This window comes from Myotis daubentonii, chromosome 12 (assembly GCF_963259705.1).
Source record: "Myotis daubentonii chromosome 12, mMyoDau2.1, whole genome shotgun sequence".
Lineage (NCBI taxonomy): Eukaryota > Metazoa > Chordata > Mammalia > Chiroptera > Vespertilionidae > Myotis > Myotis daubentonii.
Window position 1 is genome coordinate 594,250 of NC_081851.1, and position 16,125 is coordinate 610,374.

Sequence of the window (16,125 nt, forward strand, 5' to 3'; positions counted from 1 at the left end):
GGTGGCGTTTTCACGGGACTGTGCTTTCAAATATGAAGGGTTCATGCTTACAGAGCTCAGAATTGGTGTCTAAAGCCTTGGAATGACGAGAATAGTGTTTATGTTTACAATCAAGGAGGATTGGCTTTGGCGTTTTTGTGTGTGAATCAGTTGAAATGGTGACGATTCCGGTAAATACTTCTAAGCAAACTGTCTAATTTTGGTAAAACTGTTAAAATACACAATGATAGTTCCCAGAAATGATTAAGAACGTGTAAGAAACAACTCAAATACTCGTAAATAGAGCCTTACTTCATTTACTGTCATATTCATTCACGGAAGTTTCCTGTGTAAAGCTGTGAAATGATGAAAATACTGGTAATATTTACAACTCCGGTTACTTCCGGTGGCGTTTTCACGGGACTTTGTTTTCAAATATTAACAGTTCATGCTTACGGAGCTCAGAATGGGTGTCTAAAGCCCTGGAATGACAAGAATAGTGTTTATGTTTACAATTAAGGAGGATTGGCTTTGTCGTTTTTTTGTGTGAATCAGTTAAAATGGTGACGATTCCGGGAAATACTTCTAAGCAAACTGTCTAAGTTTGGTAAAACTGTTAAAATACACAATGATAGTTCCCAGAAATGATTAAGAACGTGTAAGAAACAACTCAAGTACTAGTAAATAGAGTCTTACTACATTTACTGTCGAATACAATCACGGAGTTTTCCAGTGGAAAGCTGTGAAATGACGAAAATACTGGTAATATTTACAAGTCCGTGTACTTCCGGTGGTGTTTTCACGGGACTGTGCTTTCAAATATTAAGAGTTCATGCTTACAGAGCTCAGAATTGGTGTCTAAAGCTTTGGAATGACCAGAATAGTGTTTATGTTTACAATTAAGGAGGATTGGCTTTGGCGGTTTTTTGTGTGAATCAGTGAAAATGGTGACGATTCCGCTAAATACTTCTAAGCAAACTGTCTAATTTTGGTAAAACTGTTAAAATACACAATGATAGTTCCCAGAAATGATTAAGAACGTGTAAGAAACAACTCAAGTAATCGTAAATAGAGTCTTACTACATTTACAGTCGAATTCAATCACGGAGGTTTCCAGTGGAAAGCTGTGAAATGACGAAAATACTGGTCATATTTACAACTCCGGGTACCTCCGGTGGCGTTTTCACGGGACTGTGCTTTAAATATTAAGAGTTCATGGTTACAGAGCTCAGAATTGGTGTCTAAAGCCTTGGAATGACGAGAATAGTGTTTATGTTTACAATTAAGGAGGATTGGCTTTGGTGTTTTTTTGTGTGAATCAGTTAAAATGTTGACGATTCCGTTAAATACTTGTAAGCAAACTGTCTAATTTTGGTAAAACTGTTAAAATACACAACGGTAGTTCCCAGAAATGATTAAGAACGTGTAAGAAACAACTCAAGTACTCGTAAATAGAGTCTTACTACATTTACTGTCGAATTCAATCACGGAGGTTTCCAGTGGAAAGATGTGAAATGACGAAAATACTGGTAACATTTACAACTCCGGGTACTTCCGGTGGCGTTTTCACGGGACTGTGCTTTAAATATTAAGAGTTCATGCTTACAGAGCTCAGAATTGGTGTCTAAAGCCTTGGAATGACGAGAATAGTGTTTATATTTACAATTAAGGAGGATAGGCTCTGGTGGTTTTTTGTGTGAATAAGTTGAAATGGTGACGACCCCAGTAAATACTTCTAAGCAAACTGTCTAATTTTGGTAAAACTGTTAAAATACACAATGATAGTTCCCAGAAATGATTAAGAACGTGTAAGAAACAACTCAAGTAATCGTAAATAGAGTCTTACTACATTTACAGTCGAATTCAATCACGGAGGTTTCCAGTGGAAAGCTGTGAAATGACGAAAATACTGGTCATATTTACAACTCCGGGTACCTCCGGTGGCGTTTTCATGGGACTGTGCTTTAAATATTAAGAGTTCATGCTTACAGAGCTCAGAATTGGTGTCTAAAGCCTTGGAATGACGAGAATAGTGTTTATGTTTACAATTAAGGAGGATTGGCTTTGGTGTTTTTTTGTGTGAATCAGTTAAAATGTTGACGATTCCGTTAAATACTTGTAAGCAAACTGTCTAATTTTGGTAAAACTGTTAAAATACACAACGGTAGTTCCCAGAAATGATTAAGAACGTGTAAGAAACAACTCAAGTACTCGTAAATAGAGCCTTACTACATTTACTGTCGAATTCAATCTCGGAGGTTTCCAGTGGAAAGCTGTGAAATGATGAAAATACTGGTAATATTTACAACTCCGGTTACTTCCGGTGGCGTTTTCACGGGACTGTGCTTTCAAATATGAAGGGTTCATGCTTACAGAGCTCAGAATTGGTGTCTAAAGCCTTGGAATGACGAGAATAGTGTTTATGTTTACAATCAAGGAGGATTGGCTTTGGCGTTTTTGTGTGTGAATCAGTTGAAATGGTGACGATTCCGGTAAATACTTCTAAGCAAACTGTCTAATTTTGGTAAAACTGTTAAAATACACAATGATAGTTCCCAGAAATGATTAAGAACGTGTAAGAAACAACTCAAATACTCGTAAATAGAGCCTTACTTCATTTACTGTCATATTCATTCACGGAAGTTTCCTGTGGAAAGCTGTGAAATGATGAAAATACTGGTAATATTTACTACTCTGGGTACTTCCGGTGGCGTTTTCACGGGACTGTGCTTTCAAATATGAAGAGTTCATGCTTACAGAGCTCAGAATTGGTGTCTAAAGCCTTGGAATGATGAGAATAGTGTTTATGTTTACAATTAAGGAGGATTGGGTTCGGCGTTTTTGTGTGTGATTCAGTTAAAATGGTGACGGTTCTAGTAAATACTTCTAAGCAAACTGCCTAATTTTGGTAAAACTGTTAAAATACACAATGATAGTTCCCAGAAATGATTAAGAACGTGTAAGAAACAACTCAAGTACTCGTAAATAGAGCCTTACTACATTTACTGTCATATTCAATCTCGGAGGTTTCCAGTGGAAAGCTGTGAAATGATGAAAATACTGGTAATATTTACAACTCCGGTTATTTCCGGTGGCGTTTTCACGGGACTGTGCTTTCAAATATGAAGGGTTCATGCTTACAGAGCTCAGAATTGGTGTCTAAAGCCTTGGAATGACGAGAATAGTGTTTATGTTTACAATCAAGGAGGATTGGCTTTGGCATTTTTGTGTGTGAATCAGTTGAAATGTTGACGATTCCGGTAAATACTTCTAAGCAAACTGTCTAATTTTGGTAAAACTGTTAAAATACACAATGATAGTTCCCAGAAATGGTTAAGAACGTGTAAGAAACAACTCAAATACTCGTAAATAGAGCCTTACTTCATTTAATGTCATATTCATTCACGGAAGTTTCCCGTGGAAAGCTGTGAAATGATGAAAATACTGGTAATATTTACAACTCCGGTTATTTCCGGTGGCGTTTTCACGGGACTGTGCTTTCAAATATGAAGGGTTCATGCTTACAGAGCTCAGAATTGGTGTCTAAAGCCTTGGAATGACGAGAATAGTGTTTATGTTTACAATCAAGGAGGATTGGCTTTGGCGTTTTTGTGTGTGAATCAGTTGAAATGGTGACGATTCCGGTAAATACTTCTAAGCAAACTGTCTAATTTTGGTAAAACTGCTAAAATACACAATGATAGTTCCCAGAAATGATTAAGAACGTGTAAGAAACAACTCAAGTACTAGTAAATAGAGTCTTACTACATTTACTGTCGAATTCAATCACGGAGGTTTCCAGTGGAAAGCTGTGGAATGATGAAAATACTGGTAATATTTACAACTCCGGGTATTCCGGTGGCGTTTTCAAGGGACTTTGCTTTCAAATATTAAGGGTTCATGCTTACAGAGCTCAGAATTGGTGTCTAAAGCCCTGGAATGACAAGAATACTGTTTATGTTTACAATTAAGGAGGATTGGCTTTGGCGTTTTTTTGTGTGAATCAGTTAAAATGGTGATGTTTCCGGTAAATACTTCTAATAAAACTGTCTAATTTTGGTAAAACTGTTAAATACACAACGATAGTCCCCAGAAATGATTAAGAACGTGTAAGAAACAACTCAAGTACTCGTAAATAGAGCCTTACTACATTTACTGTCATATTTAGTCTCGGAGGTTTCCAGTGGAATGCTGTGAAATGATGAAAACACTGGTAATATTTTCAACTCCGGGTACTTCCGGTGGCGTTTTCACGGGACTGTGCTTTCAAATATGAAGAGTTCATACTTACAGAGCTCAGAATTGGTGTCTAAAGCCTTGGAATGACGAGAATAGTGTTTATGTTTACAATTAAGGAGGATTGGCTTTGGTGTTTTTTTGTGTGAATCAGTTAAAATGGTGACGATTCCGGTAAATACTTCTAAGCAAACTGTCAAATTTTGGTAAAACTGTTAAAATACACAGTGATAGTTCCCAGAAATGATTAAGAACGTGTAAGAAACAACTCAAGTACTCGTAAATAGAGTCTTACTACATTTACTGTCGAATTCAATCACGGAGGTTTCCAGTGGAAAGATGTGAAATGACGAAAATACTGGTAACATTTACTACTCCGGGTACTTCCGGTGGCGTTTTCACGGGACTGTGCTTTAAATATTAAGAGTTCATGCTTACAGAGCTCAGAATTGGTGTCTAAAGCTTTGGAATGACGAGAATAGTGTTTATGTTTACTATTAAGGAGGATTGGCGTTGGCGTTTTTTTGTGTGAATCAGTTAAAATGGTGACGATTCCGGGAAATACTTCTAAGCAAACTGTCTAATTTTGGTAAAACTGTTAAAATACACAATGATAGTTCCCAGAAATGATTAAGAACGTGTAAGAAACAACTCAAGTACTCGTAAATAGAGTCTTACTACATTTACAGTCGAATTCAATCACGCAGGTTTCCAGTCTAAAGCTGTGAAATGACGAAAATACTGGTCATATTTACAACTCCGGGTACTTCCAGTGGCGTTTTCACGGGACTGTGCTTTAAATATTAAGAGTTCATGCTTACAGAGCTCAGAATTGGTGTCTAAAGCCTTGGAATGACGAGAATAGTGTTTATGTTTACAATTAAGGAGGATTGGCTTTGGTGTTTTTTTGTGTGAATCAGTTAAAATGTTGACGATTCCGTTAAATACTTGTAAGCAAACTGTCTAATTTTGGTAAAACTGTTAAAATACACAACGGTAGTTCCCAGAAATGATTAAGAACGTGTAAGAAACAACTCAAGTACTCGTAAATAGAGCCTTACTACATTTACTGTCGAATTCAATCTCGGAGGTTTCCAGTGGAAAGCTGTGAAATGATGAAAATACTGGTAACATTTACAACTCCGGGTACTTCCGGTGGCGTTTTCACGGGACTGTGCTTTAAATATTAAGAGTTCATGCTTACAGAGCTCAGAATTGGTGTCTAAAGCCTTGGAATGACGAGAATAGTGTTTATATTTACAATTAAGGAGGATTGGCTTTGGTGTTTTTTTGTGTGAATCAGTTAAAATGGTGACGATTCCGGTAAATACTTCTAAGCAAACTGTCAAATTTTGGTAAAACTGTTAAAATACACAGTGATAGTTCCCAGAAATGATTAAGAACGTGTAAGAAACAACTCAAGTACTCGTAAATAGAGTCTTACTACATTTACTGTCGAATTCAATCACGGAGGTTTCCAGTGGAAAGATGTGAAATGACGAAAATACTGGTAACATTTACCACTCCGGGTACTTCCGGTGGCGTTTTCACGGGACTGTGCTTTAAATATTAAGAGTTCATGCTTACAGAGCTCAGAATTGGTGTCTAAAGCTTTGGAATGACGAGAATAGTGTTTATGTTTACTATTAAGGAGGATTGGCGTTGGCGTTTTTTTGTGTGAATCAGTTAAAATGGTGACGATTCCGGGAAATTCTTCTAAGCAAACTGTCTAATTTTGGTAAAACTGTTAAAATACACAATGATAGTTCCCAGAAATGATTAAGAACGTGTAAGAAACAACTCAAGTACTCGTAAATAGAGTCTTACTACATTTACAGTCGAATTCAATCACGCAGGTTTCCAGTCGAAAGCTGTGAAATGACGAAAATACTGGTCATATTTACAACTCCGGGTACTTCCAGTGGCGTTTTCACGGGACTGTGCTTTAAATATTAAGAGTTCATGCTTACAGAGCTCAGAATTGGTGTCTAAAGCCTTGGAATGACGAGAATAGTGTTTATGTTTACAATTAAGGAGGATTGGCTTTGGTGTTTTTTTGTGTGAATCAGTTAAAATGTTGACGATTCCGTTAAATACTTGTAAGCAAACTGTCTAATTTTGGTAAAACTGTTAAAATACACAACGGTAGTTCCCAGAAATGATTAAGAACGTGTAAGAAACAACTCAAGTACTCGTAAATAGAGCCTTACTACATTTACTGTCGAATTCAATCTCGGAGGTTTCCAGTGGAAAGCTGTGAAATGATGAAAATACTGGTAACATTTACAACTCCGGGTACTTCCGGTGGCGTTTTCACGGGACTGTGCTTTAAATATTAAGAGTTCATGCTTACAGAGCTCAGAATTGGTGTCTAAAGCCTTGGAATGACGAGAATAGTGTTTATATTTACAATTAAGGAGGATAGGCTCTGGTGGTTTTTTGTGTGAATAAGTTGAAATGGTGACGACTCCAGTAAATACTTCTAAGCAAACTGTCTAATTTTGGTAAAACTGTTAAAATACACAATGATAGTTCCCAGAAATGCTGAAGAACATGTAAGAAACAACTGAAGTACTAGTAAATAGAGTCTTACTACATTTACTGTCGAATTCAATCACGGAGGTTTCCAGTGGAAAGCTGTGAAATGATGAAAATACTGGTAATATTTGCAAGTCCGGGTACTTCCGGTGGCGTTTTTACGGGACTGTACTTTCACATATTAAGAGTTCATGCTTACAGAGCTCAGAATTGGTGTCTAAAGCCTTGGAATGATGAGAATAGTGTTTATGTTTACAATTAAGGAGGATTGGCTTTGGCGTTTTTTTGTGTGAATCAGGTAAAATGGTGATGATTCCGGAAAATACTTCTAAGCAAACTGTCTAATTTTGGTAAAACTGTTAAAATACACAATGATAGTTCTCAGAAATGAATAAGAACGTGTAAGAAACAACTCAAATACTCGTAAATAGAGCCTTACTTCATTTACTGTCATATTCAATCACGGAAGTTTCCAGTGGAAAGCTGTGAAATGATGAAAATACTGGTAATATTTACAACTCTAGGCACTTCCGGTGGCGTTTTCACGGGACTGTGCTTTCAAATATTAAGAGTTCATGCTTACAGAGCTCAGAATTGGTGTCTAAAGCCTTGGAAAGACGAGAATAGTGATTATGTTAACTATTAAGGAGGAGTGGCTTTGGTGTTTTTTTTGTGTGAATCAGTTAAAATGGTGACGATTCTGGTAAATACTTCTAAGCAAACTGTCTAATTTTGGTAAAACTGTTAAAATACACAATGATAGTTCCCAGAAATGATTAAGAACGTGTAAGAAACAACTCAAGTACTCGTAAATAGAGCCTTACTACATTTACTGTCATATTTAGTCTCGGAGATTTCCAGTGGAATGCTGTGAAATGATGAAAACACTGGTAATATTTTCAACTCCGGGTACTTCCGGTGGCGTTTTCACGGGACTGTGCTTTCAAATATGAAGAGTTCATGCTTACAGAGCTCAGAATTGGTGTCTAAAGCCTTGGAATGACGAGAATAGTATTTATGTTTACAATTAAGGAGGATTGGCGTTGGCGTTTTTTTGTGTGAATCAGTTAAAATGTTGAGGATTCCGGGAAATACTTCTAAGCAAACTGTCTAATTTTGGTAAAACTGCTAAAATACAAAATGATATTTCCCAGAAATGATTAAGAACGTGTAAGAAACAACTCAAGTACTCGTAAATAGAGTCTTACTACATTTACTGTCGAATTCAATCACGGAGGTTTCCAGTGGAAAGATGTGAAATGACGAAAATACTGGTAACATTTACAACTCCGGGTACTTCCGGTGGCGTTTTCACGGGACTGTGCTTTAAATATTAAGAGTTCATGCTTACAGAGCTCAGAATTGGTGTCTAAAGCCTTGGAATGACGAGAATAGTGTTTATATTTACAATTAAGGAGGATAGGCTCTGGTGGTTTTTTGTGTGAATAAGTTGAAATGGTGACGACCCCAGTAAATACTTCTAAGCAAACTGTCTAATTTTGGTAAAACTGTTAAAATACACAATGATAGTTCCCAGAAATGATTAAGAACGTGTAAGAAACAACTCAAGTAATCATAAATAGAGTCTTACTACATTTACAGTCGAATTCAATCACGGAGGTTTCCAGTGGAAAGCTGTGAATTGACGAAAATACTGGTCATATTTACAACTCCGGGTACCTCCGGTGGCGTTTTCACGGGACTGTGCTTTAAATATTAAGAGTTCATGCTTACAGAGCTCAGAATTGGTGTCTAAAGCCTTGGAATGACGAAAATAGTGTTTATGTTTACAATTAAGGAGGATTGGCTTTGGTGTTTTTTTGTGTGAATCAGTTAAAATGTTGACGATTCCGTTAAATACTTGTAAGCAAACTGTCTAATTTTGGTAAAACTGTTAAAATACACAATGATAGTTCTCAGAAATGAATAAGAACGTGTAAGAAACAACTCAAATACTCGTAAATAGAGCCTTACTTCATTTACTGTCATATTCAATCACGGAAGTTTCCAGTGGAAAGCTGTGAAATGATGAAAATACTGGTAATATTTACAACTCTAGGCACTTCCGGTGGCGTTTTCACGGGACTGTGCTTTCAAATATTAAGAGTTCATGCTTACAGAGCTCAGAATTGGTGTCTAAAGCCTTGGAAAGACGAGAATAGTGATTATGTTAACTATTAAGGAGGAGTGGCTTTGGTGTTTTTTTTGTGTGAATCAGTTAAAATGGTGACGATTCTGGTAAATACTTCTAAGCAAACTGTCTAATTTTGGTAAAACTGTTAAAATACACAATGATAGTTCCCAGAAATGATTAAGAACGTGTAAGAAACAACTCAAGTACTCGTAAATAGAGCCTTACTACATTTACTGTCATATTTAGTCTCGGAGATTTCCAGTGGAATGCTGTGAAATGATGAAAACACTGGTAATATTTTCAACTCCGGGTACTTCCGGTGGCGTTTTCACGGGACTGTGCTTTCAAATATGAAGAGTTCATGCTTACAGAGCTCAGAATTGGTGTCTAAAGCCTTGGAATGACGAGAATAGTATTTATGTTTACAATTAAGGAGGATTGGCGTTGGCGTTTTTTTGTGTGAATCAGTTAAAATGTTGAGGATTCCGGGAAATACTTCTAAGCAAACTGTCTAATTTTGGTAAAACTGCTAAAATACAAAATGATATTTCCCAGAAATGATTAAGAACGTGTAAGAAACAACTCAAGTACTCGTAAATAGAGTCTTACTACATTTACTGTCGAATTCAATCACGGAGGTTTCCAGTGGAAAGATGTGAAATGACGAAAATACTGGTAACATTTACAACTCCGGGTACTTCCGGTGGCGTTTTCACGGGACTGTGCTTTAAATATTAAGAGTTCATGCTTACAGAGCTCAGAATTGGTGTCTAAAGCCTTGGAATGACGAGAATAGTGTTTATATTTACAATTAAGGAGGATAGGCTCTGGTGGTTTTTTGTGTGAATAAGTTGAAATGGTGACGACCCCAGTAAATACTTCTAAGCAAACTGTCTAATTTTGGTAAAACTGTTAAAATACACAATGATAGTTCCCAGAAATGATTAAGAACGTGTAAGAAACAACTCAAGTAATCATAAATAGAGTCTTACTACATTTACAGTCGAATTCAATCACGGAGGTTTCCAGTGGAAAGCTGTGAATTGACGAAAATACTGGTCATATTTACAACTCCGGGTACCTCCGGTGGCGTTTTCACGGGACTGTGCTTTAAATATTAAGAGTTCATGCTTACAGAGCTCAGAATTGGTGTCTAAAGCCTTGGAATGACGAAAATAGTGTTTATGTTTACAATTAAGGAGGATTGGCTTTGGTGTTTTTTTGTGTGAATCAGTTAAAATGTTGACGATTCCGTTAAATACTTGTAAGCAAACTGTCTAATTTTGGTAAAACTGTTAAAATACACAATGATAGTTCTCAGAAATGAATAAGAACGTGTAAGAAACAACTCAAATACTCGTAAATAGAGCCTTACTTCATTTACTGTCATATTCAATCACGGAAGTTTCCAGTGGAAAGCTGTGAAATGATGAAAATACTGGTAATATTTACAACTCTAGGCACTTCCGGTGGCGTTTTCACGGGACTGTGCTTTCAAATATTAAGAGTTCATGCTTACAGAGCTCAGAATTGGTGTCTAAAGCTTTGGAATGACGAGAATAGTGTTTATGTTTACTATTAAGGAGGATTGGCGTTGGCGTTTTTTTGTGTGAATCAGTTAAAATGGTGACGATTCCGGGAAATTCTTCTAAGCAAACTGTCTAATTTTGGTAAAACTGTTAAAATACACAATGATAGTTCCCAGAAATGATTAAGAACGTGTAAGAAACAACTCAAGTACTCGTAAATAGAGTCTTACTACATTTACAGTCGAATTCAATCACGCAGGTTTCCAGTCGAAAGCTGTGAAATGACGAAAATACTGGTCATATTTACAACTCCGGGTACTTCCAGTGGCGTTTTCACGGGACTGTGCTTTAAATATTAAGAGTTCATGCTTACAGAGCTCAGAATTGGTGTCTAAAGCCTTGGAATGACGAGAATAGTGTTTATGTTTACAATTAAGGAGGATTGGCTTTGGTGTTTTTTTGTGTGAATCAGTTAAAATGTTGACGATTCCGTTAAATACTTGTAAGCAAACTGTCTAATTTTGGTAAAACTGTTAAAATACACAACGGTAGTTCCCAGAAATGATTAAGAACGTGTAAGAAACAACTCAAGTACTCGTAAATAGAGCCTTACTACATTTACTGTCGAATTCAATCTCGGAGGTTTCCAGTGGAAAGCTGTGAAATGATGAAAATACTGGTAACATTTACAACTCCGGGTACTTCCGGTGGCGTTTTCACGGGACTGTGCTTTAAATATTAAGAGTTCATGCTTACAGAGCTCAGAATTGGTGTCTAAAGCCTTGGAATGACGAGAATAGTGTTTATATTTACAATTAAGGAGGATAGGCTCTGGTGGTTTTTTGTGTGAATAAGTTGAAATGGTGACGACTCCAGTAAATACTTCTAAGCAAACTGTCTAATTTTGGTAAAACTGTTAAAATACACAATGATAGTTCCCAGAAATGCTGAAGAACATGTAAGAAACAACTGAAGTACTAGTAAATAGAGTCTTACTACATTTACTGTCGAATTCAATCACGGAGGTTTCCAGTGGAAAGCTGTGAAATGATGAAAATACTGGTAATATTTGCAAGTCCGGGTACTTCCGGTGGCGTTTTTACGGGACTGTACTTTCACATATTAAGAGTTCATGCTTACAGAGCTCAGAATTGGTGTCTAAAGCCTTGGAATGATGAGAATAGTGTTTATGTTTACAATTAAGGAGGATTGGCTTTGGCGTTTTTTTGTGTGAATCAGGTAAAATGGTGATGATTCCGGAAAATACTTCTAAGCAAACTGTCTAATTTTGGTAAAACTGTTAAAATACACAATGATAGTTCTCAGAAATGAATAAGAACGTGTAAGAAACAACTCAAATACTCGTAAATAGAGCCTTACTTCATTTACTGTCATATTCAATCACGGAAGTTTCCAGTGGAAAGCTGTGAAATGATGAAAATACTGGTAATATTTACAACTCTAGGCACTTCCGGTGGCGTTTTCACGGGACTGTGCTTTCAAATATTAAGAGTTCATGCTTACAGAGCTCAGAATTGGTGTCTAAAGCCTTGGAAAGACGAGAATAGTGATTATGTTAACTATTAAGGAGGAGTGGCTTTGGTGTTTTTTTTGTGTGAATCAGTTAAAATGGTGACGATTCTGGTAAATACTTCTAAGCAAACTGTCTAATTTTGGTAAAACTGTTAAAATACACAATGATAGTTCCCAGAAATGATTAAGAACGTGTAAGAAACAACTCAAGTACTCGTAAATAGAGCCTTACTACATTTACTGTCATATTTAGTCTCGGAGATTTCCAGTGGAATGCTGTGAAATGATGAAAACACTGGTAATATTTTCAACTCCGGGTACTTCCGGTGGCGTTTTCACGGGACTGTGCTTTCAAATATGAAGAGTTCATGCTTACAGAGCTCAGAATTGGTGTCTAAAGCCTTGGAATGACGAGAATAGTATTTATGTTTACAATTAAGGAGGATTGGCGTTGGCGTTTTTTTGTGTGAATCAGTTAAAATGTTGAGGATTCCGGGAAATACTTCTAAGCAAACTGTCTAATTTTGGTAAAACTGCTAAAATACAAAATGATATTTCCCAGAAATGATTAAGAACGTGTAAGAAACAACTCAAGTACTCGTAAATAGAGTCTTACTACATTTACTGTCGAATTCAATCACGGAGGTTTCCAGTGGAAAGATGTGAAATGACGAAAATACTGGTAACATTTACAACTCCGGGTACTTCCGGTGGCGTTTTCACGGGACTGTGCTTTAAATATTAAGAGTTCATGCTTACAGAGCTCAGAATTGGTGTCTAAAGCCTTGGAATGACGAGAATAGTGTTTATATTTACAATTAAGGAGGATAGGCTCTGGTGGTTTTTTGTGTGAATAAGTTGAAATGGTGACGACCCCAGTAAATACTTCTAAGCAAACTGTCTAATTTTGGTAAAACTGTTAAAATACACAATGATAGTTCCCAGAAATGATTAAGAACGTGTAAGAAACAACTCAAGTAATCATAAATAGAGTCTTACTACATTTACAGTCGAATTCAATCACGGAGGTTTCCAGTGGAAAGCTGTGAATTGACGAAAATACTGGTCATATTTACAACTCCGGGTACCTCCGGTGGCGTTTTCACGGGACTGTGCTTTAAATATTAAGAGTTCATGCTTACAGAGCTCAGAATTGGTGTCTAAAGCCTTGGAATGACGAAAATAGTGTTTATGTTTACAATTAAGGAGGATTGGCTTTGGTGTTTTTTTGTGTGAATCAGTTAAAATGTTGACGATTCCGTTAAATACTTGTAAGCAAACTGTCTAATTTTGGTAAAACTGTTAAAATACACAATGATAGTTCTCAGAAATGAATAAGAACGTGTAAGAAACAACTCAAATACTCGTAAATAGAGCCTTACTTCATTTACTGTCATATTCAATCACGGAAGTTTCCAGTGGAAAGCTGTGAAATGATGAAAATACTGGTAATATTTACAACTCTAGGCACTTCCGGTGGCGTTTTCACGGGACTGTGCTTTCAAATATTAAGAGTTCATGCTTACAGAGCTCAGAATTGGTGTCTAAAGCCTTGGAAAGACGAGAATAGTGATTATGTTAACTATTAAGGAGGAGTGGCTTTGGTGTTTTTTTTGTGTGAATCAGTTAAAATGGTGACGATTCTGGTAAATACTTCTAAGCAAACTGTCTAATTTTGGTAAAACTGTTAAAATACACAATGATAGTTCCCAGAAATGATTAAGAACGTGTAAGAAACAACTCAAGTACTCGTAAATAGAGCCTTACTACATTTACTGTCATATTTAGTCTCGGAGATTTCCAGTGGAATGCTGTGAAATGATGAAAACACTGGTAATATTTTCAACTCCGGGTACTTCCGGTGGCGTTTTCACGGGACTGTGCTTTCAAATATGAAGAGTTCATGCTTACAGAGCTCAGAATTGGTGTCTAAAGCCTTGGAATGACGAGAATAGTATTTATGTTTACAATTAAGGAGGATTGGCGTTGGCGTTTTTTTGTGTGAATCAGTTAAAATGTTGAGGATTCCGGGAAATACTTCTAAGCAAACTGTCTAATTTTGGTAAAACTGCTAAAATACAAAATGATATTTCCCAGAAATGATTAAGAACGTGTAAGAAACAACTCAAGTACTCGTAAATAGAGTCTTACTACATTTACTGTCGAATTCAATCACGGAGGTTTCCAGTGGAAAGATGTGAAATGACGAAAATACTGGTAACATTTACAACTCCGGGTACTTCCGGTGGCGTTTTCACGGGACTGTGCTTTAAATATTAAGAGTTCATGCTTACAGAGCTCAGAATTGGTGTCTAAAGCCTTGGAATGACGAGAATAGTGTTTATATTTACAATTAAGGAGGATAGGCTCTGGTGGTTTTTTGTGTGAATAAGTTGAAATGGTGACGACCCCAGTAAATACTTCTAAGCAAACTGTCTAATTTTGGTAAAACTGTTAAAATACACAATGATAGTTCCCAGAAATGATTAAGAACGTGTAAGAAACAACTCAAGTAATCATAAATAGAGTCTTACTACATTTACAGTCGAATTCAATCACGGAGGTTTCCAGTGGAAAGCTGTGAATTGACGAAAATACTGGTCATATTTACAACTCCGGGTACCTCCGGTGGCGTTTTCACGGGACTGTGCTTTAAATATTAAGAGTTCATGCTTACAGAGCTCAGAATTGGTGTCTAAAGCCTTGGAATGACGAAAATAGTGTTTATGTTTACAATTAAGGAGGATTGGCTTTGGTGTTTTTTTGTGTGAATCAGTTAAAATGTTGACGATTCCGTTAAATACTTGTAAGCAAACTGTCTAATTTTGGTAAAACTGTTAAAATACACAATGATAGTTCTCAGAAATGAATAAGAACGTGTAAGAAACAACTCAAATACTCGTAAATAGAGCCTTACTTCATTTACTGTCATATTCAATCACGGAAGTTTCCAGTGGAAAGCTGTGAAATGATGAAAATACTGGTAATATTTACAACTCTAGGCACTTCCGGTGGCGTTTTCACGGGACTGTGCTTTCAAATATTAAGAGTTCATGCTTACAGAGCTCAGAATTGGTGTCTAAAGCCTTGGAAAGACGAGAATAGTGATTATGTTAACTATTAAGGAGGAGTGGCTTTGGTGTTTTTTTTGTGTGAATCAGTTAAAATGGTGACGATTCTGGTAAATACTTCTAAGCAAACTGTCTAATTTTGGTAAAACTGTTAAAATACACAATGATAGTTCCCAGAAATGATTAAGAACGTGTAAGAAACAACTCAAGTACTCGTAAATAGAGCCTTACTACATTTACTGTCATATTTAGTCTCGGAGATTTCCAGTGGAATGCTGTGAAATGATGAAAACACTGGTAATATTTTCAACTCCGGGTACTTCCGGTGGCGTTTTCACGGGACTGTGCTTTCAAATATGAAGAGTTCATGCTTACAGAGCTCAGAATTGGTGTCTAAAGCCTTGGAATGACGAGAATAGTATTTATGTTTACAATTAAGGAGGATTGGCGTTGGCGTTTTTTTGTGTGAATCAGTTAAAATGTTGAGGATTCCGGGAAATACTTCTAAGCAAACTGTCTAATTTTGGTAAAACTGCTAAAATACAAAATGATATTTCCCAGAAATGATTAAGAACGTGTAAGAAACAACTCAAGTACTCGTAAATAGAGTCTTACTACATTTACTGTCGAATTCAATCACGGAGGTTTCCAGTGGAAAGATGTGAAATGACGAAAATACTGGTAACATTTACAACTCCGGGTACTTCCGGTGGCGTTTTCACGGGACTGTGCTTTAAATATTAAGAGTTCATGCTTACAGAGCTCAGAATTGGTGTCTAAAGCCTTGGAATGACGAGAATAGTGTTTATATTTACAATTAAGGAGGATAGGCTCTGGTGGTTTTTTGTGTGAATAAGTTGAAATGGTGACGACCCCAGTAAATACTTCTAAGCAAACTGTCTAATTTTGGTAAAACTGTTAAAATACACAATGATAGTTCCCAGAAATGATTAAGAACGTGTAAGAAACAACTCAAGTAATCATAAATAGAGTCTTACTACATTTACAGTCGAATTCAATCACGGAGGTTTCCAGTGGAAAGCTGTGAATTGACGAAAATACTGGTCATATTTACAACTCCGGGTACCTCCGGTGGCGTTTTCAC